A 27,710-nucleotide genomic window follows, 5' to 3' on the forward strand; every position below is an offset into this window, starting at 1 on the left:
TCCACTAAAACAAATTCATGTTATTCACTCAAATGTTATTTAACTCTCTTAGGGATGACAGATTGCCATTTTGATTAAAAATTTAAGGGTTTGCTGCTGATTTGACCCTGATTCATACACTGAGTAGGACGTGATATCTTTCGTGCTGATCTAGTTCCAAGAAGATTTAAATATATATGTATTTATATATATATAAAACATATATATATAAAAAACCTATGTTGGAGGATTGCATGTAGAAGGAGAGCATTAACTCTGTCTTTACACGGGACCTATTAATATGAAAATTATTGTAATATGATTAACGGCTCCCCTTAACACCAAAGAGAGTGAGTCTTGAGAGATTATTCTGCAAGATGATAACATTTCCCTATCCAGTTTGTAACCCTAGGGAAAACTGAAAAAATATGGATTTTGACTTGAACAATAATGAAATGGTAAGTGATATAGCTTTGCTGTCTTATAATGACTGTATTAATTTGCAAGCTGTAGTGCTAAACCAGAATAGAGGTGCTCGAGGAGATATGCCTGTTATCTAGGCAACAGTTAATATGATGAAAATGCTATTTAGAAGCAGCTCCGTATTTTTATCATAAATATAACTTTAATTCCTTGAGAGTCCTCATAAAGTCCTGGTAGGATGTAATAAATGCAACATAATCTAAAAGAGAAGACTGTCATTTATAACCATTCCCAATATTAGTTATGGATCTTTTAAAGTTTAAAAGCACTTTCTGTAAGAGAATCTGTCTTATATATTCTACCCAATATTGCTTCCCCAGTTTAGAAAAATGACTCAACTGTGATAAAGAGATTCAATTTTTACCTTTTGCTTGCTTTTTTGAGTTAGCATGGCAGACCTTATCTATTAATTTGCCAGGGAGAATTTCTCTTCAATGATGCTCTTTTCCCCAAAACTGAAAGTCTTTTAAATTTTAATTTTAGTGGGGAAGGAAGTACTCCACAAGCAAATGACAAAATGGAACTATATACAGACTGGTGCTTTATCACCTTTCATCAGGCTGGAAGTGCAAAGCTTCTGTGAATGCAATTCTCTTACAATTGTCAGAATTTTATATTGCTGATATTTATATATGACTAGGCTGAATAAGTCTTTTTATTCACTGGTGAGGCTGTCTTGTCCAGCTTTCATGTCATGTTTACTGAAGCTGAACTTAATTGACAAGACCATAAACCACAGCTATTTTTTCTATGACAATAGCCCAACTTCAGCTTTTGGGAAACACTATTTTTAAAGTTTCCTAGAAGTCAGCATAGTGGGGTGAGAGCTGTAGGACTGAACCAAGCAACAAAAACAGGGTCATAACGAGTAACATACAATTAGGCAATATGCAGTTCAGACCTCAGTCAGAGCCTCTCTTGCCTGGTTTCTCCAAGGAACTCGTTTTGTCTTGTCTCTCCTTGTATCACAGTGCAAATATGCTGGCACACTCTACGCACACCTGTGGGCACAAGATACAAATATGAGGCAGGATGAGAAGGAGCAATGGCCTCTACATGCTGCAGTGCATCACCTCTTTGTACAGTGCTGAAAAGGGCTGCTCTCCTTCACAAGCCACTGCTCCAAGTCTCTCACCCCTGAGGATCCATTTTCTATAGTGCCTAACATAACCTAACAGTCTGAGGTTCATAAAGGGAGAGTATTCAAGATAGTGTTGATAGATGCTCTTGCCTGTCTGCATAAAACAGACAATCAGTTATTTTTTCTCAGTTTGCTTATGGAGTGCTGAATGAACTTTGGGCCTAGACATTGTGGGAAGATCAGTTCAGCAGCTGCATGTTCCTCATGAGACAGATGTCTGCAACAGGCTGAAGGATGTGATGTTGCTACAAACTTTGTAGGCAAGTGTGATGTTTCCATATACTTAGTGGTATAATGGAGTTACCTGAGGATCCTCGAGGATGGGGAACACTTAAATCCTTCTAGATAAGGGACAAAAAGAAACCCTGCTTTTCAAGGAAGGATTGGCTCTTCTAATTCTGCTTAAAGTAAGAGAGAGAAAGTTGGGGTTGATTTGGTTCAGACCATGTTTTCTGATGTTTACCTGTGCAGTAAATTATCAGTTTTTTTCTCCATGTGACAGTGCCATCAAAATGTACTGTAACATGCTGAAGCAGACTTCCATCTCTGAAGGAGAAAACACTAAGAGAAAAAAGTATGGGAAATATATATAAATGTGTATTCTGTTTAGGTTTTCTTCATCAAATATAAAGCACCTCAAACATTTCATCAGCCAAACCAGCAGCAGATTTATTATAAATGAGAATGTTATGAGACAAGATTCCCTCTGCTTACCATCCACATGAGCAGCTGCTCTAATAAGAAGTTGCCTTTCTTTCTAAATATTCTACATGTTGATGTGATAGCCACAGATTTCTGTACAACTAAGCACAAAAACCTTCACCGCCTCCTCCTGAGATAGAACTGACAGAAATTTATAGGGAAGCTGAAGGATATTCTCCCCACACTGCTATTTTCCTTTAAACACTCTCATTTTAGGGGAGCAGGAAGGAAATTCTTTTATTCAGCTTTGGTGTGCAAAAAGTCCCAGTTTCTGTTCAGATTGCAGGATGTTATGGCATTGTCTATGTCAATATTGTCTGAGTGCATTCTTAAACTCTGACGCTCTGAGCAGGTAGGATTCTGTCTGTACCTAAATGATAAGACTGTATCTGCTATAAATATAATAACATCATCCACACACACATACAAATGGCTGCAAAAGACTAATGACACATCTTGTTTTGCCAAATATGCAACCTAATCAATGAAATCAGAGACTACTTTTTGGCTCTTGAGACTTTTAATCTTTAAACATTTGAGTTCAAGTTCCTCTTGGCTCTGAGAGTATTCAGCTTTTTATTATGTTATTTTGTCCTTCCTTCCCCCACTAAAATCCTAGTGCATGATTTAATTACAAATAAGAATCTTGGCACAGGTTTCAATTTAAAGAGAATTTTTTTTCTACTAAATTTATGTCTTTTCTTCAGTGAAGGGACAAGTTTAAATTACAACAGGGAACACAATCATCCCATAAAAGTTTGGAAAAGCCCTCATTTTCTTCTAAAGCTTAAAATACTTTTCAAAAACTCACTCCCAGCAAGGCTCTTTCAACACAGCTATTAAAATATAAATGACCATTTCATTTAGGTTTATGCAAAAAAGAATCTATTGTCATTTAAGTCTACTGCCAATTTCTCAGCTGGTATAAATCACCATTATTCCAGTCTAGTGGAGTAAAAATGCTGTACATCCAGTCCAGGATCTGGCCCCTGTTTTCTATTAACTCAGATAAAGGGTACCTGGATGAAATTCTCTAGCCTGTGTTTTACAGGTAGTTAGACTCCAAGCTCTAATGATGTCTCTTCTGCCTTTGAAACCTATGCATCTAATGAAAATTATGTGCATTTATCAAGGGGAAAATATACCTGTTTACAGCACATAATTCTTGTGCCTCATTTCACAAGACATAGAAACCTGGCTATTTCTTAAGCCAGAATTTCTTTTTGCAGTATTAATAATTATATTACAAACAGTAATTAGCACATGAAATTAATAAATCTTTTGCTTCTTCATTTACACCAGTTTCTCATATTGTATTAGTAACCACACATTAGTTAATCAGCAGGCTGGAAGGGAAAGCTGCCAAAAGCAGATCTGATAATTGGCAGCAGTCAAACAATCATAGCAGGAAACTTTACACTTCCTGTGGACAAGGCTACTGATGGAGACAACACTGAGATACAACATTAGGAGAAAAAAAAATAGGATGTTTAGTTCTTTCATGTTCCATTATCTCTTGTAAAACTGGATTCACACATCACAGGGAGATACAGGCATTTTTCACAGAAACCATATAGATAACCACCACTGGTTAAGGAAAACTTGGTAATCTAGAGATCACCTAGAAACATTCACAGATTTGTCCTCTGCCAAATTTTACAAGCCATTTAAAATACAGTTCTATCTCTCTAAGTCCATGCATGCTACAGTTATTACTGTAATAAGTGATCACTTGACAAATTTCACTGTCCAACATTGCCCTGAGATAAATATCAACAAATCCATCCTCCAGCAATGAAATTTAGACACTCATCAGCTGAGTTTTAGACCCAATCCAACACTTTAGATGCCTCAGATAGTATTTAATTCAATATTCTAATTTTTCCCTCATCTACAGCTTAGTCTTTGCACCATCTGAAGTTCTTCAACTGTTAAGACTAAAGTTTCCCTAGTCATCTCAGTGATTCTCCTTCTAGACATAGATAGAAACATTTCAATTTTACGGTATAAAGAACCCAGGAATCCAAAATAGCTTTGACTCCAAGCATTATCCACACTTTGGCATCCTTAATTTATCTTCTTCCTGAAGGCATTCGTGCTTATGTTTTACATCAAATATCCCCAAGATTAAATACAGTAATAGTATCTCAGGAAAGCAGAGCTGAAGAACTCCCACTTCTGCTCATATAGAGGTGACTTGGTCCCTCTGGGCCACCATTTGTGTAAGCCTCTTTCACAAGGAGGAACATTTTCTACAGGAAAACGTCAGATTTCCTTACTGCAAAATGGCCTATATCTGGACAGGCAGGACAATTCCAAGAATTGCACTACAGGCTTTAACAGAAATAACTGGTATATATTCACTATATAAAGCAAAGAGGTAGGAGAAGGCACAAGATTATGAATTCTAAAAATTAGCTTCCTATGTCAATACACATGGTGCCTACATACCATTTAAGACACACCCTTGCCACTAGCAGTTTCCACCATTTTTCCCTGAGAGTTACCCAGTACCTTTCCTTAAACTGTAGCCCCCCTCATGTCAAACTGTCAAATTAGGGACCAAATCCTAACAAATTTCTGAATGTGCAGGAAGCCAACCTCTTTAGACATCTTTTATATTCCTAAAGATAAAAAAGCGTGCAATTTCATGAAACAAATGGGGAGCGGGAAGGCTGAAAAAAACCCTGAACTTAAAACCATAGCAAAACACAGAATGAAAGAATTTCAAATGGTAAAGGGAGAGGATACATAGGTCATGTATCTGGTCTGCCTAAACCCTATTAACTGTTCTTACTCTCCATTCACTGTTCAGTTCTATTCACTATTTTTACTGTCCATTACATTGGTTTGGGCTGCGTTTCTAGTCCATGCATATACAGGGAGGGCCCCAAATACTGGGTTCTCATCTGCACCAGTTTTCAGGCAGGGAAAAAATAAACATAAATTAATATAAACTAATGACAGAGAACTAACACCTGAAGAACAGTCAGTGCACTGCACTCATTTTCAAACAACTTGAGATGATAAAGCTTCAAATAAAATATGAAGAGTCCACTGAGATGTACAAAAAGAGACATACAGAGTAGGAGCCAGAAGAGCAAGATCCAGTCCAATCTTTGAAACCAAACTGTCTTTGCTGACAATGAGGGTATATACACCCCTTGGAAGGTGTGAGTTTTGAGAAGAGATTTGTAATACTTCTGCTATGTAGGAATATGATCACCATCTGCTCAACTCTGTTGAAATTTGCCTCTAAGATTTCCTTTACAGATCCAAGATGGAGTTCTTTGGACAGCAATTTCTGGGACTGCGCATCCTACCCTCACCTGTGGTATCTCAAATATATGGAAAATGGGTCCAAAAATTTGCATTGCTTCCTCCTAATAAGTGCTTTAAGCTCTCAAGCATAAAAGGACTTCAAAGGATATTGTCATTACCACCAAGTATGAAAATCAGAAGCAAAATACAGGGTAAAATGCCATCCTTGAGGTAATCCCTAATCTCCCAAAAAATCTCAGCAAGCTTTGCTTTTAGTTTCAGTGCAAGCAGATCAGGACCCTCTGGTAAAACATGTGTTTTGTGGATTAAATGTTCACATTTCCAAGGTCGCACAGCAAAAGGGAATGATAGTTTTCCCGTACAAATTTCAGATTTACCATTTAATTAATTGACTTTGGCAGTTGGCACACAACCTTTAAAAAAAAAATCTGAAATGTCAGCCTTGAACAGGGAAAAAAATAATTTGATGAATTTAATCGAAGTGCCAACCAAAGCACAAATGTTCCCTGTGGACCCGTTGCAACACTGGAGTTCACAACTGATTGCTTGGGAATGAGCAAACTAATGCTGCAAAATATTTACTAGCTAAGTAGATGTAGTTTAATATATACACACTACTTGCCAGATATTTATACCTGTATCCAGCAAAATGCTGAAATTTTCAGACTTGTTAAATTAATTAATTTGATTAAGGTAAATAAATAGAAATACAGGTTGCTCTTTTTGAAAACAAAAAGTTTCACTGGCTGAGGGTATTCATTTATTATTTCTTTTTTTGCTGTTTTGTTACTTTACAAATGTAAGAAACCACAAAAAAATTGTTCTCCTTCTTACTCTACATACATTTCATGTAAATTATATATAGTTTACTGAATAGTCTTCAGAAATGAACTTCAGGTACCATCTGTATATTTTTCTGGCACTATTTATTTGCAATTAACCACGGCCTTATGTTTTATCCTCTGAAACTTAGAGTCTTAAATCCTGGAGGAGGTAAGTTCAGCAGAAGGGAATATTGAATTCAGCACCAGGCTTTCTAATGAGCAAAACCTATTCCACTACTCCGTATTTAAACCATTGTGACTGAGAAAGACTGTTCCTCCTAGGTAAAAAAAATGTCTTGAAAAAAAAAAAAACAAACCAACAACAACAACAAAAAACCTACCCTAGTTTTAATAGCACCTGCAAGTGCAGATTAAACTATTTGTAACGATTCATTAAACTTGATGGCTCAGATACTACACCATTGAGAACAAGCTCCACTGATTTCACCAGAACACAAGGACTTAACTGATAACTGAGGCACTGTAGCAATTTACCCCAAGTGACTCAGGGTGTCCAGTCACATAATAACCTTCTCATCATGCAGATCTTCTCCTGAGGTCAGTGTTTAAAAAGCAGAACCTCCGAGAGCAAATATTCGTGAGGCACCAGAAACTTTATTGATGCTGGAGACCGTTTCTTCTTTTCTTCTTTTAACCCACCACACTCATCCCACTCCACCCACAGGAACCACACATCTTGAAACTTGCAGATGCACTCATCTATCAGCAGAGACACACGGCTTTGGGAGAACACTTGAGCAAAATGCAGCAGGCTCAGAAAAATCCCTTTATTCATAAAATCACCCAAATTATCTGTGTGCAGCTTCCCATATGAGAAGAACTAGTCAAAGATACAGCAATGAGGCAGAGCTATGAGCCATACCAACATTTTCCAGAAAGAAATAGGCAAGAAAACACAGACAACTGTATCACCTATTAGCTAAATCACTTCTCCACTTCTGAATATGGAGCTAAACCGAGCAGGCAGCAAATAGTTTGTCACAACATGGTACACCCCAGCTCTTCACAGCACTGCTTTCACTAATGGTATTTCAGTGTCCTGAATGCTGAGTGTTAGGTGGTTTAGCACTCTTCCCAGAAACACCCACCTGTGATTGTCAGATTGGTGGAAATGACTTGTGAGGCTGAAAATATAAACTTTTCATCCCAGCCATTGGTCACATTCTCCTAAACGGAGTGAAATTCTCTGAAACCTTATAGTATGCAAGTACATCTGTGTGTGAGCATGTATAAAAGCAAGTGAGGGAGTGGGTGGGGAAAATATGTGTGGTACAGAACAAATAAAGCAGAAAACCCCAACCTTATCTCTAGCCGTGCACAAGGAAAGTCTATTTGTGTCAGTGCAAGTAATTCTGAAGCAAACAAACAAGACAAAAAGGAGTAAATGACCGTGTTTCCCTCCAGGTTTTTTTTTATATCATCCCTGAACATTGGTATCAACACATTAAGGAGAGGGAACTGGTGTATTTTACAAGCAGGAGAACACAAATAAACATCAACATAAAACAGGGAGCTAAGAAGTGATGACGATTACTTAAATTGGGCTGCATGGTTAAATTAAATCAGGACAGGGGGAAAAAGATGTAGCCAAACCACAAAATACTGGCCTCCCGTTTCATAAAAATAATTTTACTATTTCTTTTACAAATTTAGTGGAATCAAGTAAGAAACACAGACAGTCTGAATTCCCCTCTCTCTTCTCAGGTTCATTAGCACCAAAGGGCATGATGAGGAAGCTGTTACTGGGAAGAAGTGGCCCTGCTCTGAGCATCTCCCCACTGTGGTCACAACAACTGCCATCAGCTACCCCACACATTCATATGTGGGCTTTGCACATCATACAGATTACAAAACAGAATAACAGAAAGTACTCTTCAACATGAGAACAGTTTTGCTGCATGAGATCAAGTGCACTTCCAGACACTTCTCATTTCCAGCAATGGAGCTAAGGAAGGGCAAAAGAACAGGGCAAATATATACTCATAGTTTCTTGGTTGACTCATCCCTTCCTGATGTGTTGTCAGGGGCTCTCTGATTAAAAGATATTTTATTGGTTCTCTGTAGATTTTTATTCCACAAAGAAGTTTAACACCTTTCTATGCATCTAGGTCCAGTGTTACCAGAAGAGTTAAATAATAATTCTGTATTTGCCTCCTTCCTCCAGGATCTCAGGCATTCCCTTCACTTGTTCCTTTCATACCAGAGACCCACAGCCTATTTTATCTCCATCTGAAGAAGCTGTTCCACACACTTGACTACCTCTGTTGCCTTCATCACTGTTGAGTTCTGGGCTGATGGTTTTGGAGAACTCAGATATTCCTTCTGAGTAATAAGAGCCAGTTCAAAAGCCACTACTGTATATATTAGGTTAACACCTCTTTACACTTCTATTTACTGAATTGTACCTGACATTTTGTCAGACAGTCAGTCAGTATCATCATACTCCTCTGCAATTCTCTCCAGCACTTTTTTCTAATAGCTTTATATTATTTGAACACTATGTTATTTCAGTATTTCTTTTGCCAGATCTTCTATTGACTGACTCTTGCTTATATCTTTGAGGGACTTCACTGATGATTTTCTGTTGGAAAAGCCTACAGTTTACTCTTGTGCTTTTCACTATTCCTTATGGGGAAGCAGAGATGCAGGAGAATGGGATGAAATAAATATTAAAAAACAGTCTGTTATGATGAAGTGCTGCAAGTTTCATTATTGCTGCTTGTTGTGGTACCTGTGTTATAAGGTTTACAAAATAAAAGCTCTTCCTAAAACACTCCACACTACAGAACTAAGGATCTTTGATCAAGCAGCCATGTCAAAAAGTTAAAAATAATAATTTTTAGCTGAGAACCCTTCATTAAACTTCTTATTAATAGCTCTGGAAAGGTTTTTGAATTGGGATACTGTCAGTTTTCCACAAAAACACATACTTCTGGAAATACAATATTCTGAAAAAATCCCCCCCCAGACCCAAAGTGCTTAAACTTGTGATATATGGTGCCACAGTGCTGACTCATAGCAGTTGTATATGATTTGCTGTATTTTCTTCTCTCTGAGCAGGGCACCCTGGCTAGGTACTAAGATATTATTTCTCAGTGTGCACTATGGCCACAAAGTTCAATGATGGAGCTTCAATATTCAGACCCTAACTTGCCCTTCAAAAATAGCTGCAAGATACATGTAGAAAAACTCAATTATCTCCCACTATTTTCAATTCTTATTCTTTTTAATTAATTTATTATTATTATTATTAATTTTTCTTAAGTTGAGTAATTTTGGAGTTCAGAAAAAATCCAATACCTGGGCTTCAAATGCTACCAAGCAGTTTAACAAATAATTTAGATGTACATTTTTAGAAATTCTAAATGTCCTATTTCCCTTCTACACGAAGGGAATGGTTATTATCCAGCCCTTTTCAACACCAGAATATTGGTTATTATTGATTTTTGCAAATAATCAGATTCTTTGGAGGCATTATATGTTCAGTAAGCTGCACTGAAAAGCCATAAAATTATACCATAACACAGATTGCATTTCAATAAACATTTGTAAATGCAGAGGATGTGTGCATCTTACCAAGTTGTTTTGTATTTTACAATATCATTATGCTGTTTTTCTTTTCATTTACAAGGCTAATGATCTGCCATTTCTCTGTATATCACTGCCTGCAAAGGTCCTTGATCCCTCCACATGCAAGGATCATACTCTGAAAAATCGTGGTTCTTCTCTTCATGTCTAAGTCTTTGAGATGAGCCTAGGTGGCAGGTAGCTGACAAGAAGTTATCTGGAATTAGGCAAGATAAAAACATGAAAGAAACAGATCTGTGATTTCTGCCTTCTGTGCACCTTGCTTTTAATTTTATAGTGAAACACTGAATTTGTGTTCGTGGGTTGTTTGGCTTTTTCAAGAAAGTTTTCTTTTTTATATTGCTGACTTCACAATGTTCTCTTCTGAGTGGGATGTTTCATCCCTCTGACATTTGCATGGTTTTGCCAGTAACAAACAAAAAAGAGGAAAGGAAACTTGGTCTTTTTTGGAGGTAAGGTTTTTCCTTTTGTAATTCAAAACACACATATTAACAGCTTGATAGAATTCATATTTTCCTAGGTTTTTTGGATTAGTCTCGATCAGAAGTCGTCAAAATGAAAAGGCTTGGTATGAGATTATTCATCTGGTCATCCATCTCTGAAATATAGCAATATATATTTGTGATAGGTTATGAGGTGACAGTATGGCAATCCTTCCATTTTCCCCTTTGTCCATTACTCAGAAGTTTTTTGACTAATCATCAAGGTACAGTGACAATCCCTAGGAGCAAGGAAGTCCAGCAGACATGGCTGATGGTGCCCAAAACTCAGGGCAAAATGAATCCAGACAAGAGGTCAGGTTTTGAACATATGGTTTCCTTCCACACACTTCTACCCTAACCGTGTCTTTTACATTTACCTTGTCAATCACTTTCCCAAATTCAGGGAAAACATAATAAGAACACATAACACGTCACTGGAAAGCTTCTGGATGAGATGGGTAACTATCAGTTCCTCCTTCAAGTCTGTCATGCATGAGATTTATTTGTGAATAAGACTTAATTGGTTGGAGTCTGCATTGCTGTCACAGCAGCTACATGTGCTTCCAAGATGCTTTTGCCAGACAAGCAAGGCCAAGGAGAGAAAAACTATGGGTAGGTATTTGGCCCAAGAAATCTCTTGTGAAAGAAAGGCTATTCATCTATGGCAGACAGATATTCTTTCCTTCTGCACATTAAAATGGACAGAATGGACTCTAAATAGTCCAGAGGTTCTTTCATAAATTTTATTTATGTTGTCCTGTTATTGGTTTCTTAAGTGGTCCCTTTCATAAAGCATTCTTTGAACAGCAAGGACTGGACTTGGCAGAGCAAGCACTTATAGTCCCTGCCGCTCTATGGACTTTACTGCCAAACCATAATGCCATTGATCTGTTAAATAAAGGCAAACTTTGAAAAGTAGTACCACTTCCTCTTCACAGTAATTTTTAATGAAATGTACTTTTCATGCAGTGATTTAATTTTAGTAGGACTAGCTCAGTAAGTAAGGTCAAGACCTCGTAAAAACTATAGAGGCTAAAGTTGCTGATCTTGACAAATCAGGTAGAGTGTCATAGGATTACTCCATTTATTAGTTTAGGAGGCAAATAAAATCGGCGCAAGAGATGGAGGGTTAAGACATAATATTAAAAGCAGTGTTCTTGTAGTTATACATTTAATACGCTGTTTGGACACTTGAACATGCAATTTGGAAATGGTAAGGTACCAAGCTCTATTTCTTTCTCAGACTGCAGTGTTTTATGTGGTTTTGAGGACCATCTGCCCTTACAATAGTCTTACCTATTCCATAGAGGTGCTGTGAGCATTAGCTAATGACTCCTAAGTGCTTTGAAGGAATGAAGCTCCATGCCTTACAAATATATGTATATATTATGAAATATAATTACATAGTTATTGGAAAAGTCCCCGATTGTCTCTTAGAAACAGCTGTCATGCAGTACTTACTAAACATAGGGAGTGACACATAATGATGAAGTAGTTTAAATGATACTCTTGCTTCTAGACAGAGCATTTGCATTTCTGGAGAAATTTCTTGTTTCTTTTCAGGGATTGGCATAAGAAGCTTTCAGAAATGCTAAAAATATCTTTTTATATTAACTAGCTTTCCTTTTCTTTGGCTAAGCACACAGAGGTACAAAAACCAGCTTTGATAGCTTCTGAATAATGACACTAAGGTTAGAAAACTGAAAATGATAATATGTTATATGAGCCTATTTTATATAGGAGTAGGGAATATTCATTACCAAAGAATTAATAAACTCTGAAATTATGATTATATAAGTTGCCCTTGGGCACAACATATACCCATATTATTTCACCCAATGACTTCTGCATAGACCCTATAATTTCTGGTCAAAGTAGGACAGCTTTTAGAAAAGACATGTTTTGAAATCTTAAAATTACTTATAATCGAACAAGACCTTAAAAAAAAAAAAAAAAAAACCTGCTACGATCTCAAAAGTGTTACATCTTGTGTGAATTTGTCCAGGTTAAACATTCAATCACAGGACCTTGCTACAGCTTTCGTCCGCTAAATTAGAGATTCCCCATGTATTGGAAAACTGTTTCTCTGCTTGGGACTTTGAGACCATGATCGAGCCACCTCTTAACCTTCTCTCAGATAATCTAACTACACTGATCTTCTTTAATCTCTCAATGTCAGGTGGGATTTTCAGACTTTCAATTGTTCTTGCTCTTCTTTTCTGCAACCTTTCGAGTTTGTCTTAATCCTTCAGAAGTAATAATATTCCGCAAAAGGATTACAGGATTCTGTGATAGAAACCCATGGGAAACACCCATCGCTCTGGAGCACCAGTGATGGGAATAGTATTAAAATCATTGGCCATCAGTTTTTTGCATGGCACCAGATAAGTCAGGCTGGGAGGCTGCTCTTATGATGGAAATTGAAGAATTCTCTTGACCGAGTGGCTGGAAGTGAGAAAAGGCAAAAACTTTCAGAGCCAAAGCCACTAGAACTTAGTCTTCAGCAGGAGAATTTATATGTATGGGATTTTTCCAGTCTGAATTGTAACCAAACAATTTTTTTTTTAAAGCTCGGAAATGTTTTGGAAATTGATTCAGTTTTCCTTACACAATTTTTTTAAAGATACTAGCTTTGTTTTCATTCTTTATTGACTACCTCACATGACAACATTTACAAGATCTGTGACTGGGAAAATATCTCTTTAAACTTTACAGATTGTTCTGCTAAACCAAGTGGATTTCTATTACAATCAAATATTAGCAGACCAGACTCCAACAACAAGGCAATTAAAGGCTGAGAATGCCTATATACATTAATATTTATACAACATGGTTATGAAGCATTCTGAGTATTTGAAATTCACCAGTTAACCTCAAAACTACCTTGGTGATTTAGACAATAGAACACTATCACACCTAATTTATAGATGTGTGGTTTAGCCAAAACTGTGCTGTTGCACCAAATTGAAATTACTGCTATGTACATAGAAAAAGAAAACAGAAACAAGTTTTGTTGGGAGAGATCTGTGTACAGGTGATCAACGGTCCCCTTTCTGGTAGTTCTGACATCCTGATAGATAAAATAAATAGCCATTAATAGGTTAAAAATAGAATGAATAACTGAAATTATTAATATTGTCATTATCCTTATTCTCTCCTGTGTAATCTGTAAACTGTTGTCTAGGCTAATTCATCATTGCACTTATGCTTGTTTACTTATTCCTGGAATGTGCATCTAAATAACTCCTAAAAGAGAATAATGCATTGGTGTAAATCAGGTCACATGATGCTCAACAACAATGAATGGGGGTTTAGGTTTCTACTCTTTCTCTCTTATTCCTACTCCCCTTGTCAGAACCCACCCGTGCATCCTCAATCACCCCCAAAGGGATTTGGCAGTAACTGTGTCTAATGCTAATGCCATGCCCTCCACTGTGAGTGAAGAGTTAGGTGAGATGCTGAAAAGACCCTTTAGATATCAGTCTTTCTGCTGACATCTTCCTCTCCTCAACCACCTATGCTGCTCCATTCCAGAGAACCAGTGCAGAAAACCCATCCCTCCAGCCCAAAACCCATAGAGCAGTATGCGTCCTGCCAGTTTAAATTAGTTCTCTGTAAGTCCAGACAGTTCTGTAAGCAATAGAGCAATCAGTCAGCACTTGCAACCTTTTCTCTAAGGGAAGAAATGTAAACAACAACAAGAAAAACAATGCAGGTGTATAGGTCTTCTGCAAAAACGTAGCAAGTCTTGTTATGTGCATTGCTCTGGCGGGCATCCTAGGCAGTGTGGAATGTCTTGGGCAACAAATGCTGGCTTCAAAATACAGTGGTGCATTGTGTGTCTGAAATACTCATTATTATTACTGTGCACTTAAACACAGCTCTAGGATAGTTCAAGGTCCCACCTGGGGAAAAGCTGGCTTAGGGTCTTGGCCAAGGTCAGCCTTCACTCAGAGGAAAGCCTAAGAGGCTCCTTTATCCTGTGGGAGCATAACCCGACTTTAAAAAGTAACTCTTAATTTCAGACAGAAGCTCTAAAACCCATTCTGTTTGTTATATGTCAGAGGCCAGGATAAAGGACAGGAAAAGAAACTTCTGTTCCCTTTGTTTCTAATGTATTTCTGTTTATCGCTTTGTTGTATCATTTTGTGAGGCAGTTTCAGGGTTTTGTAGGCAGGCTGAATATTAACCATCCGCTGCGATCCTCTCCGTCACTCCTGGCACAGGTTAATCCCTGTATCATAGGCTGCCACCAGTTTGCTAAGCAGCTTAAAAGGACATGTTATAACTTTGACAATGACCTGCTAATGGTTTTACATTTCTCAGAAGTATTATGAGCTATCTTTGTCATTTTTATCTTCTAATGAGATCAATAAATTTAGGAAGCAGACATAGATGGTGCAAACTGCAATGCCACAGCCAAGGACGTGGCATGTATAACTGTTAAACTATAAATAATAATGCAGGAACTATAATCAAACCTTGACTTTTACAGAAGAAAATCATATTGCAAGTGCCAGAATTTTAAAAAAATCTCCACATTTTTTAGGAAAAGTGTAACCCTTTATTTCTTCTTTCATATCACACTATATCAATTCTTTAATGAAAAGCTTCATACTAAGAAGTATGTTTCACTTACTGACTCCCCCCCCCCCCCCCCCCCCCACTGGTAAATAGCAGTTCTTGACATTTGAACCCTCTGTCTCTGTCTTTGGAGACTCTCCATGAAATAAGCATGTCAGGTTAAAATTTTTGTGCAGCTGCACAGTAGATCTTACTGTTTCTTACACATGTATCATTAGTTCTCCTTCTTCCTTCCAAACAACTATGAACATTTTCTTCCTTCCAAACAACTATGACCATTTTCTTCCTTCCAAACAACTATGAACATTTCGAGACTAAAATGGCAGAGATTGCAGGTTGCTTTCAGTGCACAGGGCCACTGTGCACTAGGTGATTTGAGTTCACATGTCCCACATGTACCTGATTACACCACACCTTGGGGCTGGGAACCTGGCCCTTCTCTCAGCAGCATGAACGCCAGAGAGTCTCCTTTGCAGAGTCCAAACGGTCCCCAGAGATAACAAACCATTCTCAATATGTTATCAAAGGGGGTAGTTGCACACAACACCTGAATAGCCTGGGAGCAAAGTATCTTTACCTTCCTCTAAGCTTTACACCTGTGGTTATCCTCTCCAGTGCATACTGGCCCAACAAACATGAAAATAAACTAACATTCAGTGACCCTAAGACCCACATTTGATTTCACTGCATCCGCATTTTCTGTTTAACGAATCAGAAGTTTAAAGTCAAGCAGCTGTACCATTAGATGTTTCTCCAGTCAGTAACTGTGGGCACAGGAAGGTACAAACTGCATGGCAAAAACTCTGGGAACACATGCCTTCGGGTATGAGTCCCAGGAAGAGAAACACCAAGGTATAAGATAGCTAAATATTGAACTGGTCCTCATTTCTGCAGCATGAAAGCATTAGTCACGCAGTGGTTGTATAAAAGACAGAAAAAGAAAAGGAAAGTACAATTTTACAATACATCAACTGGCTACAGCTTCACATATGAATAAAATAGAGTTTGCATTTCTTAGAGCGGGAGTCCGCTTAGCCTACTATAGTTTTTAATTTTACCAAATTCAGTGTGAAAAATATATTGTGGCAAACCATTACACATCCTACCTGTCTATTGTGTACAGAAGACTCATTCTATTTATTAGGGTTTGGATCTGCGTGCTAGTCAGATATAAAAAATCATTGACAATTAAATTTGATGATTGATTTTTGCCTTGTATGGTAATGATAACTTTATAGAGATTACCCTTGACAATATTTAGGAGATATTCCAACAGAGGAATAGGTACTCTTCCCCCTTTCTAAGCACAAAGTAAACTGTGCTGCCTGATTACAGAGCCTTACTCTGGAATACTACTTAAGCTGCAACAGTGTTAAATGTGGAATGAGATCCATACCAGCTGAATATGTGTCTATAAAGAAAGAGAGGGCTAGCTACTAATCCAAGTACCCCAGGAATGCATGGCTTGACTTGAAAAAGGTTTTCCTATTGCAAAATAGAATGGTTTGGATTTTCTTTTTAGCAAATGATCACAGGCAATGAAAATTAAAGCACTGAGCACCTTTCAAACACCAGCAGTTCCTGACTCAGTGCATTGCATTGTTGTGATGTCAGGAATGAGCCCCAGGAAGGCTTTCAGTGGCTCTGCAGCCATGCTGCTCTAAGTGCTTACTGCTGACACTGGCTCAGATGAGCTCAAGATACATGTGAGCAGAAAATCCATTACAGAAACTAGAGACTGGGGAAGGGAGAAAAACAAGTCTCCAGTTAGCAAATATCTTTCCAACAACTGTACACTCACAAATCAAGAACATATTTTTTCTGCCAGCTTTAAAAAATATTCCTTCTGATTTGGATGACAAAACTGGATTATGTTCTCTGTTAGGTGTTCATAGTGCCAAAGGTGGACATGAGTGCCCAAATCACTGGTTTGTGCCTAAGAAAAAGCACAGAGTTCCACACACACATTGTCCCTCAAGCATATGTGAGCAGGACTAATGCAAAGACACGTGCAAAATTTAATGTGGGATTAATTTCTCCAACAACACCTGCATTTTGTTCCAAAATGAGGTTAATAAGGGCTCCAAAATGGAAATTCTGGTCCCAGCTCTGTACCCTCCCTCACCAGATGCAGCAGAAATATCTTGCTGATATCAATCGAAAGAAAATAAACTGCACTCCTTGTTGGGAAGTTCATGTTGCCATATTCCAGATACTGTGAAAACCCACCTGGCCTTTTGTGGAGGGTTTCTCTCCTTTTTTATTTACCAGAACAAAACAGCTCTTTCAGACCCTCCCTTTGCAGTGGAATGGGTGAAAACCATGTGATGTGTCTCCAGCATGCTCACCTGTTTCCAATTGTTTATAAAGTAGGTGTCTGTGCCTGATGCAGCAGGCTAGACTCCAGTCATTAGAGAGGAACAGAGGCTTCACTAATCTGAAATCAGATGTCAGCCTCAGGGTGACACGAATCATGCCCCAGCAGTGCTTATGTCTCTCTGAGGACTGCTAAGTATGTTTAGAAAATGAGCTTAGACTTTGAGCAGTCAAAGTGTACTGATCTATGGTCTTCCATGTTCTCCACCAATTTATGTTCCATTTTCATGGACATTGTTGCTGGCAGCCCTGGTTTTCTTGTATCCTTACTATTTCTAGCCACAGTTTTAATCATTATCTATATATCCAGGTTCCATTATACATCCAGCTTCCATTTTGCCTGGAACTACCCACTTTTTGAGACATCCCTCTACAAATGTAGTTGGTAGTGGTTAATCTCACATCAGCTTGGATTCTAATATAATTTGATGAGTGCACCATGTCTCCAAATCCTGAAATGCCAATGAAAATCAGTTACTTTCTGCATGCAGATGAGTAGGCCAGTGGAAGAAACACAGTACAACCTGTCTCCATGTTACATCCAGCTTGGCTCTAGCATTTGCAGATTTTAAATCCTAAGGTGGGAATCACCAAGCTAATACCATTGGACATCCAAAGAGATGAGTGAAATAGCACCTACTTTTGATGTAATAGTCTGCAGGAGTGAAGAAGCTGTGAGAGACTGAGCCTCTGGATATTTCTATAACAAAACAGATCCAGGAAACTGATAAAAAGGAGACAGAAAGGATCAAAAGATTTTACAGCTATTACCTTCTGCAGCTTTTCAACTTGTTTCCAGTATTTTATCTCAAAATATTAATCTCATTTCTAGTAAGAATGCTGTCCTTGTTAAATACATGTATTTTAATCAATTACTTGCTGAAAAGGCTATGGGATGATGTAAACCAGGAAGCAGAGTAGACAAGCAGTTAATTCATACTGTTGGAGCATCCTTGATACATGGAGCTTTACGTTGTGAACATTTAACATTTCAACACAAAGATAAGAATTTATGTTTTATTTATATTTTACAATTGCCTAGAGCATTGCATATGCACTTTCCAGCTTCGCTAAAGACAAACTAAATACAAACGCCCAATATTATTACAATGGATGGAAACTTAACGGCCACTGAAGCCACTGACCTAATTAAATCTATAGAGCCACCTAAATGTATTAACAAAGGCCTACCTTTGAAAATGATATTGCAATGCCTATTTGAGAATATAACACATGCTCCCACACACACACATGGAGTATCAGTGACACTGATGAATGAGTATTAGCATTTCAATGATGAAATGAGGAGACAGGAGTGAACACCACCTGATACTGTAAATAAGTGTGATTCAGAGAGAGGAGGAATAATTTTCTATCTACAGTCTAATCATGACCTCAGTCCTGACCTGAAAAGACCACTTCCCTTAGTGATTAGATCAGAGTTAATCCCACTGTGGCATGCACCCAGGTGTGTTGAACTGAGCTGAAGTGGTTATGTGACAAATGGTGAATTTCTAATATTCAAAAGCAGGGCCAGGCATATCTTGCAAACTAAACTCAATTTGGGCACAGCAAGAATCCATTATTTTTAACTCTTTTAACCAACCACACCTGAATTTCATGCAGCATATTTTAATACCTTATCAAGTGTTCCAATTCACTGGTTATCCTATAAATATTATTCATTACTAGAACTGCTCTGTCAACTTTAAAACTCTGTTTTTTCAAGAAGATATACATGGTGCTTTATATGTCCAGACAATTAGAACACTATTGGGCTGGCAATAATTCCAGCAGACAGTCAAACTACTACACTAATTCTGAAAACAGAAATTGGCTAACATGAAACCACTAGACAAGTATACAGCATTTTGCGGATAAAGGCACTGCAATGGTAATTCATAGTCCCAAGCTGAGACCTCCAAAGACCAAATACCATGGTCACAATGCAACTATGGCTGTTGCCTAAACTTGCTCCATATAAAAGTAAATTTCATGTCTTGAAGCAGTTCTCCATCCCTGCTAACTCAGCTACACAATTTTCAACTGCCTTGACTTTTTTGTAAATTCTCGCACAATAATAATCTCTCATCCCCAGCAGTAAAGCACTTCAGCACCTGAAATGTTTATCCTTAAAGCATGATGTAGAAGAGAACTAACCACATGCTGCAACAGAGTGAATAGAGAACCTCCTGCAGTCATTCAGGAGGACTGTGTTCTTGAACAAACAAAAAAAGATGTCTTTTAAGTCTCAGATCTCAGCCAGACTAGATATCAACATGAGTCTGTGTTAATACATACAGTCTAAGGTTCAGCAGACAGAGTACCCAGGCTCTAAAATCAAGGATAAGCACAACAGTAGCAAATCATTGCAGTATCTTGATCCTACAGCTGACTGATCCCACTGACTTGTGAGTGGATCATAGACCCTGAATCCCTCCCTTTTCTGCACTGACCCACAGGGCCATGGACTTGGCTTCTGCCACATGCAGAATCTCTAAGAGTGGTGCTAGCAGCAGGCCTGATATTTATATTCCCATACAGAATAATGGAATCATTAAGTTTGGAAAAGGCCTCCAAGACCATCAAGCCCAACCTTTGTGCAAACACCACCAGGCCAACTAAACCACAGTACTAAGTCCCGTCATTTCTTCATCACTTCCAGGGATGCTGACTCCACCACCTCCCTGGGCAGCCTTCAATGTTTGACCACCCTTTCAGTGAAAAAATTCCTCTTGATGTCAAACTTGAACCTCCACTGGCACAGTTTGAGGCTATCTTTGGTATTTATTAGCATTTATTCATGGAGATGCTTCCAGATCTAAATACCTGGCTATTGCAAAGGGGTTTTGTACACCCCCATTCTACCAAAACATTTAAAAGCAGTAAGTGCTCTTTGAAGAGTCTCACTCATGCAGCAGCATTCAGGTCTGATGAGAACAGTTTTCAATAAGTGGTCACAAAGTGGTTTTATTTTAAATGTCACTGTCACAGTGACACAAGGCAAATCAATTGTGATGAAGCATCTGCAATATATCTGTTCTTAGGGCCAGATTTAAGAGTCACAACCTCATCTGAGATGAATTAATGCATACCTTTTTCAAATACAGAAATTTCCCCTAATTTTGCACTGGCCATCAATTTGGTTTCAAAATTACACTTTGCAACTAGATAGGTCCGGTGATGGAGCCACTCTCAGAAAAGAACTCAAGCAAGTGCACTGACTTGTGGTACAGTTCTGCATACCAATAAAAACCCTAAACGATGGCAAACTGAAATTTTAGGTACCTAAAAAAGTATACTAAAGTACCATTCTTGTCACTGTAGTTCAGGCTTGCCAGGCACAGTATTTAGTACCATAAATATTGTCTCTCTCATATCAATGTGAAAAGGAAGCTAAGTCCAGAAATACTGATGACATCTGGGGAGGAAGCACTTCTCACTCCGTACCTGAACATTGCTACTGACCTTCCCTCTGGGTCTGCATCCTTTGAACTACTCTGAATTGTTTGTCAAAATCACAAACAAGGAACAAGTCATTTACACTCCTAGAGCATAAAGCTCTGAGCCTTGATTACATGTGCAGGAGGAATATTTACTCTTTAATCAGGGTTGACTGTGGGGTGTGGAGGTAAGGCTATTTTGAAGATTAATTAGTTAATATTTGTACATTGCTTTGAAGATGCGAGATAATAAGTATTTTTATGGCGCCCAGCTAATGGTGTTAACTCTTTCATCAATGCTGATGTCAAGGCCTTGAAAAGTGGCCCATCTGAGTTGTTTTTATATAAAACTTTGGAGGCTGTATCGATAAAATGCAAGGACAGAGTTTTCAAGTTTGGTCCCAAACCCTCTTCCACTTCTGCCAGATCCTGCCAGCAAATGATACATTTTGAAAACATCAGTAGAAAGAGCAGGTAATGGGATAACATACACTTTCATGTCCTTCTGATTCAGCATTTGGGCTTAACAAAGATGAGTGGCTTACATATTACAAACATGGTACATCTGTTCTCACGACAGCCCACTGAAGAAAACTATGAGCTTCCATGTTCGTTTTGCAGATGAGGTGCTCTAAAAACCTTAGGGTTTTGAAAATTTGGACCTTTTTCCTATCCAGGTGGCTAAATCCCACAGTGGGATTTGGTGCATAAGTATTTTCTGGATCTCAGCTTGTGTGACTTGCTCAAGGTCAAGCACAGATCATACCTATACTGTAAAGAGGGAAAAGTGTTCCAGGGTGCTCTAACCACTGCTTCATTCCTCTTTTCCTATAACAGACAGATGAACTCCCATGTTTTGCATTAAGACAGTCATTTTAAAATAAGAGTTAAGGAGTTTAGCTTTATTTAGTCTCATCAAAAGTCAAATCCATGCAGAGGATCTGAGGTCATGAGAAGACATAAACACAATCCCTTTCTTAGGCAAGCACAGAATGTAAAATCACAGGGGATATTCAAACCTTGGGATGAACCAACTGCATCCCTTTTGTATACCACACAGCAGCTGGCCAGAGCACAGCATCAAGCCCCAGGAGGAAAATGGCTATTCTGACAGCCACAATACTGGTGTGCATCTGCCACTGTGAGAAGGGGAGATTATGAAAGCAGAAAAAACAATAAAGGTGGCACGCTGGTGCCAGTCTGATATTCCAAGATCCATCCTCACGCAAGTTAAGAGGCCTCTTGGCATATGGCTTCAGCTGAGACCCTGGGTAAAATAAAACCCCAAGGTCTCCAGCTGAAAATACAAATGACAAATAAAGAGAAATTTCTGGAGGAGAGAGAATGGAGTGAGCCACCATGCATATAACTGGCATTTAAATTCAAAAAACAAATGGGAATCTTGTTATCATCAATTATGACAAAACATAATGTCACATAAAAGATCAAAAATGTAAGAGACAAGGTCCTTTGACTAAATATATTGTAGCTGCATCCAGCACAAATTACACAGGCTGGAAAACTAAGCAGATTCTTACAGGATCAGGTATTATGTGAAGTGTTCAGGATTTGGGTTAATGAATACAGTGTTCTCCAGATGTTCCATCATTGTTCCAGAGTGGGAGGAAAACTGGCTGCAGACCAAATCAAATTTTTATACTCTTCTTAGATAGTGCCAGACACTAAGATTTCACCAATATAACATCTGAGGCACAGAGACAACGCATCATGGTTGGATAACCCTATATTCAATCCATTTTGCTGAAGACAGGACAAATAAACTAAGAATCAGAGCATTCAATGAGTCATATCAAAGGTATAAATTGAAAGTCAACACTTGTACTGCATATAATCTAGTTGAAAAAGAATTTATAGTCTGGAATTTCCCATTTAAATATTTGCTGCTGCTTCTTGTAGACATACTCCAAATGCTAACTTTAAACACTGCCAGTCCTTTTGAGATGGGTTTTCTGCTTACTTTATAATATCTTTAGGATGCATATCCTTCTCAAGAGTAATGGAGAGTTTGAGAAAAGAAATTAATTGCTAAAAATGCCTGGTTCACTTAGAAAAAGTGCACCATTTAGTGTTTACTGAGGAGCTAAAAATCATCTTAATTTTTTTAAACATTTCATTCTTTTTTTGCTAACAGAGTTAAACAAGTTTCTGGGATATGCAGAAACAGAGATCACTAGAGACAAAAAAGGCAGTCAACATAACACTCCAAAAATGCCTAAGAGGTGATGACAGGAATAGAGTCAACATCTACACTGGCCAACAGAAACCCACCACAAGACATAAACCAAGTTTTGAAAAAAATACACAGAAATTAATAATCATTTGCAAGTGCATTTTGAGCACATAGCTGATCCACAGGCTGAGCAATAGGAAAACTGATGTCAGGGAAAAGGGTGTACTTGGGCAATGAATTTCAGTTTTGAGGCTTAAAAGCAGACTGGATGAGGTCTGTGACTGAAAAGCTAAGATCCAGTTCAGTTCTACTGCTCTGATTTGGTCCACACTTGTGCTTAAATTTATCACTTAGCCTAAAGGACTGAAGGTGGTTGTGTGTGGGGTAAGGGGGGTGTGGGTGTACGCGTACATGTGTGCTTGCTTCTGGGAACACATCCATAAGACCTAAACACCTGCACAGATGTTTTTTACACCCTCTGAAAGCAGGTCAGCAGTGAGCATTCACTGGGCATGAAACAACATTAAACTATAAAACATTCCCTGCCTGGTGCTGGTGAGGATTCCAGTTTTGTGGCACAAGCAAATATCCGGGAGTACTGTAGATATATTCACTACAAGTATTTAATGTGCTGCTTCATAGGTGGCTTTTCTCTACTGGTGCACTTCTGGGGGTCATACAACAGGAGAGAAAACAAAAAGGGAAGAAGATGCCATGGGACAGCTGCCCAAGAACAGATCCTGGCTGTAGTCCTCTTAAAGCCAAGGGCTGTACCAGGGGTGCAGTAAAAACTTCTGTGGCTCCAGGGACACAGCAGAACCTGGAGGCAGGAAGCTGCTGCACCATGGTGGATAGTAGAAGAGACAGGAGGTGTGGGCCAGCTGACTGAACACCACGTGTGGAGCACATATCAAACTTAGCTTGTGCTAAGGTTAGGGCTGCATTTTCTCCAGATTCAGCAACAACCAGGATCAGGACAGTAAGAAGTAAAATACAGTCACACCATTGAGAATTCATGAAAATGTATCTTGTTTGAGTACATCAATACTGAAATTCATCTAGAACATAGTGCTTAGATGATATTTTCCTATAAACCAAATCTAACCAAACAAAACAAAACAAAATAAATTTTAAAAAACCCACCCAAAATGTTTAAATTTTAAGGACACTAAGAAATTCTCACCTTCATTTATTTCACCTTTCACTTCTCCAGTTGCAGAAACATGTCATGTAAGAGAAACAGTACTGACTGTTTCTTAAAAGGAAAAATCATTTGCATAATACAAAGTAATAGTTTCACAAAGCCTATTTTTATGTGTGTAAAAATGTAGCAAGATGATAAAGAAGGTGCTGTAGACTTAGAAATTCAGATTTCAGGTCTTGTTGACCTGTAGGTGAAATATTTGATCTGTATGTATTCACCTGGGGAATATCTTGTCTTCTAAACATAAAGCACATTCTCTTCTGCCTGTATTTGCCTAAACAGATCTTGAATTTCCATTCAGCTCCAGCTTGTTGGTTTATTTCTTTTTAAGTAATTATTTATCAATTAGACTTCTTGAGAGTGAACTATCTGAGGAGTTACACTCCCCTCTCTTCAAATGTATGTGATAGATCTAATTATTTTTCTGTAAAACTAAAAACAACCTTCTAAATAATGACAATCATTAGAAAACATTAGGGTCTGTCACTTACAGTCTTTTCCAACTGCTGATAACATTTTATTACTGCTTAGAAAGGTTGATTAAAGCTTGTAATAGATTTAGTGAGGGTGAAAGATTAACAAAAAGGTATTTATGATAGAGACACTAAAACATAATATGTTCTCAGTAAACACTCGAAAAAAAAAACATCCCTGTGACATTTATAGAGGTTGCTCAAGATACAGTTTTTCATCTGCACAATGAAACCGATAACAAGTTCCTACATGCTGGGGGGAAAAAAAAAGACAGAAAGGGAGAAGAGCACATTACCTTTGCATGTCTAATGTCAGAGCAAGTGAGAAAGTGCTCTCCAAAAATAAACCATCTGAAACCCCTGAAGGAGCTCCTGGGAGTGCTCTTGGACCATTTGGACAAACTCCTTTGAAACTACAGCAATGAAAATTAAAAACCAGGCTGGATATGAAGGTAGTGTCTAAGGGGTATATCTTTAAGCCTGGCCTTGGCCTCAGCCCACCCCTCCACACCCCAGCATGCAGCCACAGACCCTGTGGGGCTGGGCACTGCGGAGCACAGCAACTGAACACAGCCTACTTGGCACTAGGTAGTGACAGGCTAGGAGGATGGACATCCAGGTTTTCCTCCTGCTCATCATTCAATGGGAGAAAGTGCTGCCAAAAACAGCCCAGCATGTTTCAGTGTGCAGAGGTCACTAAGTATGGAGAGAACTGCAAGAGCATTTGGAAGTAACCACATCCCTCACCAGCACTGATCTGGTGAGAGATCCCATCATCCTCTGGAGATGCCAACCTTGCAGTGCACAGCAAAGACTCTGAGTGACTGGTGCCTCGGGTAAGAACATGCATTCCTGTGGCATCTTACAGTCTCCCTCAAATATCTGGTCATCTACCCAGCCATAGGGGCTACTTGCAGGTACAGCAAGTATTTAATGGATGGCAGGATCAGTTTGCTCCTCACTTCAGAACAGCCTCTGCTGAGGTCAGTGTGATGGACCTGGTGCAGATGAGAAGCAGGGGTCCAAACTCAGCAGTTACAAACCCAGGCCAAAGATGTGAATGCAGGTGCCACAGCAGAGAGCTTCAGACACTCTAGCTCAGCCCTGGCTTTCAGCTGCCTGCTCTGTCTCTCTACATCCCTATCCAAGGAGATGGAGCAGAAGGGCTCATCTGGTTTCCACAAGCCTGCAGCTCACCTTTGTCAAATAAACAGAGGTCCATTCCAATAAGATGTGAGTCACAGCATGCTGAGCATTCACAGTCAGACATCAGGGGGCAGGACAAGATACCAGGAGTGAGCTGGAGCAGATATTGGGAGGATTAACTGGTTCAGACTACCTACCTTAAGGCAACACAGCAGGACCAGATGACCTGGCAAGGTCTTTTCTGACCTGATTCTGTAACACCCTCCATAAATAATCTTCTCTGCTTTTTTGAAAACAATGGGCCAATATTTAATAGCAGTCCACAACTGACTATCTGACACCACAAAAATCACTTGCCAGGAATAAATCACCAGCCAGAACACAGTCAAAACCAAACACATTTAAAAATAAAAAAACAATTTCTGTGCTGTGCATGCCTTGACACGTATATAGCCAAATATACATACACAGTCTGCAAACACATTAATGTGTGGCTCATCAGAGAGGTCAAACAGTGGTGAAGCAGAATGAGCTTGTGGTTTATCTGAGCAGAGAGCCACTGTCTGCAGCCTGTGAAAATGTTAGTACATTAAAGCACTGCAAAGTGGATGACAGATTATAGAATCTGTGAATTCAAGTTAACCTGCCCCAAACCATTCCTCAAATGCACTACACAGACAACACTCATTTCAGGTCTGACTCACAGCTTTCATGTTGAAAAGTGGAAAATTATTTTTAATGTCAAGTGATGGTCAAAGCTAAGGCTGTTAGTTATACCAGAAGATGTAAACCCAAACCTTCCTCAGATTTAACTGTATCCTACTGTGTCGCAGCCAACACATAGCTCAAACACAACTGCTGAGATTAGGTTATGTACTGGCACATTTTTCCCTCATTCTTCCACACACTTGAAATGAATAAAGCCTTGAAAAAAATATTTCCAGGCTATATAAAGATACACAAAGAGCAATAAATATAAACAAAAATCTCATGTTTATGTGTTGATATAGTGAGTCAGAATAAACATGACAGCTTTACCTGAGAAGTTAGAGTCTGAAAACAAACATCTTATGTTTGGCAACAGGCACAGAAGATTTTTAAAAGAAACACCAAAAATAAACTTAGCAACATACTTTACAACTCCCACAGGTAGGCCTCATTCACCCAGGCAGACTCACCAAAGTCAAGGAAAAAGCAGAATCCTGTAATGCTGGGTGCTGAGCATTCCTCAGGCCCTGTATTCCACATGGTGCCTGTATCCCACACAGCTGCCACTTGAACCCTGTCCCTACAGGGCTAACCTGTTCAGACAGCAATCACTGTCCTGAAAACAATAACAAATTAGAAGTTCAGCAAAGGCTAGCATAGTGAGCTAAACCCACAGAGCCCACATAGCAAAGAAAGAGACTGGGATAAGCACAGTTACTTATTTCCAGCTCAGGCAAGAAGGGACACACAACACTATGGCACGGACTTGAACCTCATCAGGGAGTGCTGTCAGCCTCCTCCATCCCTTTGTTAATTCTGTTCTGACCCCTGTGACACCTGAATTTCTCATGTATGATCCAGAAAGATGATTTTTCTACCAGGGTAACAAGGAAGACAAGGGGATTGTGAAAGACACTGCTAACCCTGGATTGTGGTAATGGAAAGTTAATTCCACATAGTCTAAACCATTTTGGAGTAGACAATGGATAGAGTACTTCCACCTGGCAGAAATTCCAGTTTAACTATGACAAACCTACTCATGGAAGAAACAGAGGGAAATTTTGAAAGCTGGGTATTATGAGT

At 38.7% G+C, this 27,710-nt stretch overlaps 1 long non-coding RNA gene across 2 annotated transcripts in view; it reads right to left on the reverse strand.

The window, feature by feature from the left end:
* The window catches only part of LOC136287292 (uncharacterized), a 180,801-nt gene that overhangs the window by 82,286 nt on the left and 70,805 nt on the right, over window positions 1-27,710 (reverse strand). For both annotated transcript variants that reach the window (XR_010720133.1, XR_010720132.1), the window contains exons 5-6: window positions 2,067-2,164; window positions 1,364-1,463 (exon numbers count right to left, since the gene is read on the reverse strand). This is a non-coding gene — a long non-coding RNA (uncharacterized lncRNA). The remainder of the gene's footprint in view (window positions 1-1,363; window positions 1,464-2,066; window positions 2,165-27,710) is intronic.

This window comes from Chamaea fasciata, unplaced genomic scaffold (assembly GCF_029207755.1).
Source record: "Chamaea fasciata isolate MVZ Bird 193981 ecotype frontalis unplaced genomic scaffold, bChaFas1.0.hap1 SCAF_3, whole genome shotgun sequence".
In the NCBI taxonomy this organism is placed as follows: domain Eukaryota; kingdom Metazoa; phylum Chordata; class Aves; order Passeriformes; family Sylviidae; genus Chamaea; species Chamaea fasciata.